The sequence below is a fragment of the Falco peregrinus genome, chromosome 5 (genome assembly GCF_023634155.1).
Source record: "Falco peregrinus isolate bFalPer1 chromosome 5, bFalPer1.pri, whole genome shotgun sequence".
Taxonomy (NCBI): Eukaryota; Metazoa; Chordata; class Aves; order Falconiformes; family Falconidae; genus Falco; species Falco peregrinus.
The window spans coordinates 43,484,562-43,490,952 of NC_073725.1; positions in this window are offsets into that span (position 1 = coordinate 43,484,562).

A 6,391-nucleotide genomic window follows, 5' to 3' on the forward strand; every position below is an offset into this window, starting at 1 on the left:
CAAGCAAGCAAGTTTCTTGCTTTTGGATAATCTGCATTTCAAAGCAAGACATACTTATGGTACCTACCAACAACCGTGTTTCACACACAGATAGCCAGATCTTTATCTTATAAAGGGTCATTGTACTTGCAGCTTGTTCCAATACTTGCCTCAATATTTGCCACTGGCAACTATTCTGCAATTTTGGAAGAGGTGGGGAAGGGGAGAAGGATCTTATCTTCTGTTTAAAAAACTTTTAAGTACAACATGTGCTTGCATACCCTTCTCTTTGCCAATACTGAGGGGCTCAGGCCTTGCTCAGAGCTTCCCTCTGCACTCCTTAGTTGCACTGTTGCAGCTGCGCTGGTGCTTTGTACTACTGCCCCATTTCTACATATATTCCTGCATCTGCTGGCTATTGCAATTGAGATCCCCATGGATGTAGTCTAGGTGCTTGCTGATGGTGACTTCCTCTCATCCTTGCCCTATTTCACCAGCCACAGACTGATCAGCATGAAGATGATGATAATTATCAACCATATGATCTAATTTGGAAGTTAATCTGGCTATGATCTGGAGGATGGGTTAGAGATGACATCCAGAAGTCCTTTCCCACCTAAATGTTCTAGTGGTTCTATGATTCCATGGTGTTGGTGGCATCCAGTCCCTCCTTGACAACATTATCCTCATTCAGTTCTCTCTCTAGCTTGTGCCATACATGCATACGTTTGCTGTGATCATTCTGAAGCCAAGGGTATCCTCGGCTCCCCCTTAGTTTCTTTGTTACTTGCTCTGCTATGGCTGAGGCCTCAGGCACAGCTTTTGACTTTTTTCATGACCTGTTTCTGTATCTGACACAGCTGGAGATAAGGCTCTTTGACTGATCAGAGCTTTGCTCTGATCTGCTACACCTTAAGTGGACATGCTGCCATATATGAAAACCAGAGCCACCTAAAAAAATGCCCACTCTTAGCCATCAAGTTGGCAAGGATTCAATTAGTCTTGTCCTCAGGTAGATGCCTACCCTAGAGTGCAGTAAATGGAATTCTAGCAGCTCCTAATACTTTCTGTTGACTGTAAAGATAATCTAGACATAATGTCTGCAATGGAGATGTCCAGAATTAATAACATTAATCTCATTCATACTGTCTTAATTAACTCCAAATTTCATTAATGTATGTATGGGATATGGAGATTCTCACAGGATAATCCTCCTTACAAGTATACATACAAATGCTTTCTTATTACACAGACATTTTCCAGACCTCTCTCTGTTTGTACAAATCAGACAAAAATAGCTTAATGTGTACATATAACATGCAGTAACGCATCTGTCAAAACCTGACATCGCCTATCTTTCATTTTCAACTTGTCTGGAGAAAGAGAGGGAGAAGTAGGTGGGGAGAATTCATATATGTTAAAAAAATCTGAAGTTGAGAAACACCTAAGTAGAAAAATCAGTTGAGAGCTGTATTGCTCCTTGTAGATTACAGCATGTGAGAAGTCAGGCACCTGTCAAGCAACAGGATTCTTCTCTGCCAAGTACTTAGAAACAGTCATTTATTTTCCAAGGTACTGGTCAGTTATTAAGAGTTGTGAATAGGAAATTGCTCTCTACTGTGTGGGGATAAAGAAGCAAAAAATGCAGCAAAGGAAGGAAAGACAGTATAAGAACATGTGTAGTAACACCATTCCAAACTTTATATTGTAGCACCTTTTTATTTGAAAGCAGGTATGCAGCTGACCAGAAGGGTGGCTGTAATGTGCATGTTCCTGCAGCAGGCAACCACAGATCTTCAAAAATGCCAAGAAATTTAATACTCATATTTGGATTTTAAGTCACCATCTACAGCTATAATCATTCTTAGGGACATGTTCACACTCAAAAAAATAGGGGTGGTTTTCTATAGGATATTTAATATCAGACAACTAAGATATGGTAAACTGTAGAGCATATCAGTCTTGGTGGGTTTGCATTTTACTTTTATGAGGATACTCACGGTGAATCTTAAAGGTAGGGAGAAGAGAGTAAATCAAAACGTAACCTTAAACACACAAGGAATTTACAGCATATTTACTGTTCTACTAGAAAACCACATTTGTTTTCCTTCATATGACCAAAGAACAACATAGCATTCACCCTAGAAGAGGATCCAAGAACATAAAGCTTGATCTGAGTATTCAAGTGATGAGAATGGGATGTAGTAGCTAAACTGGAATAGCTTGTGATGTGACAATGAATTTCTTGCAGTCCTCTGGCTCTCCATGGATCACAAGCTAAAATGTCTCCCAACATTGGTTCCAGCTACTAGAAAGAATTTTCCATTTTGATAGTTCAATGACTTTTAAAATTTATATCTCTCCTTTTGACCATTACTTCATAAAAGGAGTTCATTTGTCCTTTTATTCATAATGTCAAATTATTATGATTTGGAGGAGAACTGGTCACAGTCAGGGAGATGTTTAGACAACAGAATGAAGCCATAAAAAGTTATTAGCTAAAGAAGGGTGGGCATTCCACTTTTCCAATGAAAATATAAGTCTCTGAGGCAAGTCAGCAAAGCACGTACATCTGGGTTAAATGGGTTTAACAGGGAGAAATGAGCACAAATTATTTATGGGAATTCTTTACTCTTCTCTGTAATTATGTGGTCATTCCCTGAACAAAGACTTTGGTTGATCATAACAGGAGGAAAAAGTCAGTTCACACTCAGCACAATGATTAGCATACAGCTATGGAGAACAAAAGAAGAGTGGTAATCTAGTGCTTTAACATTTACTGCATATTTTGAGAGTTTTGGATGCTAAGCTTAAATAATTTAAATGTAATTATAAGCAATCCTTTTTCTTTTCTCAAAAGAAAGCTGTTTTCATTTTGTTCTTCATTTTCATCTTTAATTTTAAGTCTTATTCAGGTCACTCATTTATATTTTTTTTTGTAACCACTTAATTCAGGTCAAAACCCAGTATCATTTTGTGGCAAGTATTTTACAATACATGCGGTATGTGAATTTCTAAAGCTTTAGTCAACTTTTCTATGGTTTGGGTATCTAAGGCTTAGAATACAATTGACTGAGCACTAACATATAGTTTTGTTAGAAACATGCTGTATCAAGAGCATTACCATTAGTAAATCTTTTTGGTATTCACATGGACATGTTAGCCAGAAGTGGAAGTTAATAAGCACTGCATTACAATTGGTCTCCAATGCAACTGTGTATTACAGCTACCTTAGTAGTTAAAGTATTCTACTTGATTCATGTAAAGTGTTGTCAGGGAATTAATAACAATTCGCTTCTTTTTGTAAAAAGGGGCTATATTCATTGTAACAACAGAATTAATCACATAATAAATTAACTCAAGGAGGTAAGTAGGACTCTCTTGGTTATGTGCTGCCCTAAGCTTATATGCAGAATTGCTACTGACACAAATGAAATCAAAAGAATAAAGGAATATACTCCTAGATATACACTCCTGTAACAACTTAGAATATCTTGAAGATAAAAAGGATTAAATTGCTCTGCAGTTTTTGCTTAGTTGTCTTAGTCTGCAGGTAATTTCTCTGGACACCCTTAAGAAAATTCAGTGGCCAAAGGATGTTCAGGTCAAAAGATTCTGATAACGCATATAACCACTCTGAAATCTTCCTATTACACTAGCTGCGTGAACCTTCTCTTGAAGATCTGTTTCTCACAGGTGATGGTTTTGAAAGGTGGCATTGATTTATTTGGATTTATTCTCATTTTATTTTCCTGTTTCTATGCCCTTGTACTTCACTTCAGCTTTTCTACCAAAAAGTGGGTACATGGGAAACCCTATTCAGTTCAACTTTGACAAAACTCTTGGAATATATATGGGGTACAATGGTGAGAAGCAATGAAGAGGGTTAATCTCAGTAAATATTCAACATACTAAGGTAACTAGGGATCAAGATTTTTATTTTCACATTTGTATCCTGTTTATGACCCATTTCCTACTTACAGATTAAAATCAAAGAAGAAACTGATACGCTCTTTAAGTTCATGGCAAATTATCCTAAGAAAATTCTTAAGGCTTTTAACTGAGAGAAAAAAAAAAAAAAACAGGCAAACAAAACAATTCAGTCTAAAATTTGTTTTGCAATATTCATGGAAATTCTTGAAAAAATAAAAATCTCTAGTAGAAAGCTGCTGCATAAAATGTTGTTTATAAGTAGGCACATGTGGGCTCACTCCTTATATTTAGCTTGCCATCCTCCCATAAACAGCAATCAAACTCACTCACCACCTCAATATTCCTTCAAAGCTCTCTGGAAATGAAACTAAAAATATGTGCTACCCAGTGCATACCATATACAGATCTCAGACTAATGTACAAGTTTTTATCTCAGAATGAAAAGGGAATCATAGAATGATAGAATAGTTTGGGTTGGAAGGGACCTTTTTAAAGGTCATCTAGTCCAACCCCCCTGCAATAAGCAGGGGCATCTTCAACCAGATCAGGTTGCCCAGAGCCTCATCCAACCTGACCTGGAATGTTTCCAGGGATGTGGCATCTATTACCTCTCTGGGCAACCTTTTCCAGTGTTTCACCACCCTCATTGTAAAAAATTCCCTCCTTATAACTAGTCTAAATCTACTGACTTTTATTTTAAAACCATTGCCCCTGGTTCTATTGCAACAGGCAACTAAAAAGTCTGTCCCTATCTTTCTTATTAGGCTCCCTTTAAGCACTGAAAGGCTTCTGTAAAGTGTCCCCAGAGCCTTCTCTTCTCCAGGCTGAACAATCCCAACTCTCCCAGCCTTTCCTCACAGGAGTGGTGTTCCAGCCCTCTGATCATTTTTGTGGCCCTCCTATGGACACACTCCATCAGGTCCCTGTCTTTCCTGTGCTGAGGACTATGCAAATATAGCTATTTACGTTGAGTCTTACAAGAGAAACTATAAAATCTCTCACTGAAGAGGTCACATGGACCACCTTTGATTTCTTTTCCCATGGTACTGATTAATCAAGTTGCACATATGTGTCACTTTAAATTAAGATAAGCTTGCATTATATTCTTTAACCTGACACGAATTAATCATTTATCCGCACACATATACATGCGCTAACTGCCATATATAGTTATGGCAGGAGGAAAGGCAAGCAACACATGTACATCTTTGGACTTCTGCACCTTCAGAAAACTGTCTATGCTTTTTGCTGGACTTTTCCTGTGCCAACAAGCTGTTTATTTCAATCTTTCCATCTTTTTCAGCCTTTCAATCCTCCTATCTGCCTTTTTATCCTCTTCTTTCCTATCCTCTTTCACTGATCATTCAACCCTTCACTTATTCTCTCTCCTACATGAAAAGGAAATTGATTTTTGAACAAATATGCCATTTGTTTCAATCATTCTGGTTATTATACTTGTTCTCTATACTGTCTCTAACATATATTGGATTGCAAATTCCTCAGTGCTTTCTTGGACCTCAGTCACTACTACCTTGATTATCATTAATAATGTCATCTGATTCTCAAGAGTTTCAGTTGCCTATAAATCTTGCTGAAGCTGATAGCAACTGCAGTCCTGGTACCTCAAGAAATTCCAGACACACTAGGAAACTTAAACAGCCAAAATTTGGATTGAAAGTCCTAACTTCAGGCACCTTGATTTCTATGTTCTAAATAATCACTTACATTTTGCATTGTCCTTGTCCCATTGCCATTTCTCGTAGAAAAGACTTGCATCATTCATTAGATCAAATGATTTTCACGCAGTTCAAAGAAATGTTGTAGGAATTGTACCTAAAACACCATCACAGACATCTGAAGCATTATTGTTCCTCTCCATTACCCTATGCCATCTTGTGACACCATGAGTGCCCTTAGTCCTGTGCCCTGCCTGGTGTTGGAGTGCGTACTACCCCGGGAAGGAGCACAAAGCATGTAGCAGAGCCCAAGAGTTCATGGAAGACAAACAGTGCTCTTACGTCTGATATGCCACAAAGTAAAGTAACAGTGTAACAGCAAGAAAGACAAGTTTGTTGTGGAGTTCTGTTGTTTCAATTTGAATTTGCTGCATAAGCAATACACTAATTTTCCCTTTCAAGTGGCATGGTTCTGGAGCTCAGCTATAACTTTGATTTCTACCGGTTACCTTAGCATTTTGCTCTGCCCCAGAGACAGGGAACAGTTGCCTATAAACCAGCCATGCCTAGTTAACAGAAGTACGTATAATTTTCATGTCTCCTACTCAAAGAAAATCTTGGGCTTCAGTGTCACCTCAATGATGTTCAAAGCCTTTGAGTGCCATTGAAATATCCTTGGTATCACCAGCAGTATGGCATCTGGTAAAACATGGGGAGAAAACAACAAATCTGGAGAATGGTGCAAAACCAGCAGTTCTGGAAGTTCTGGCAGAGTGGTGGGCTGAGAAGTACTGCCAGTGCTG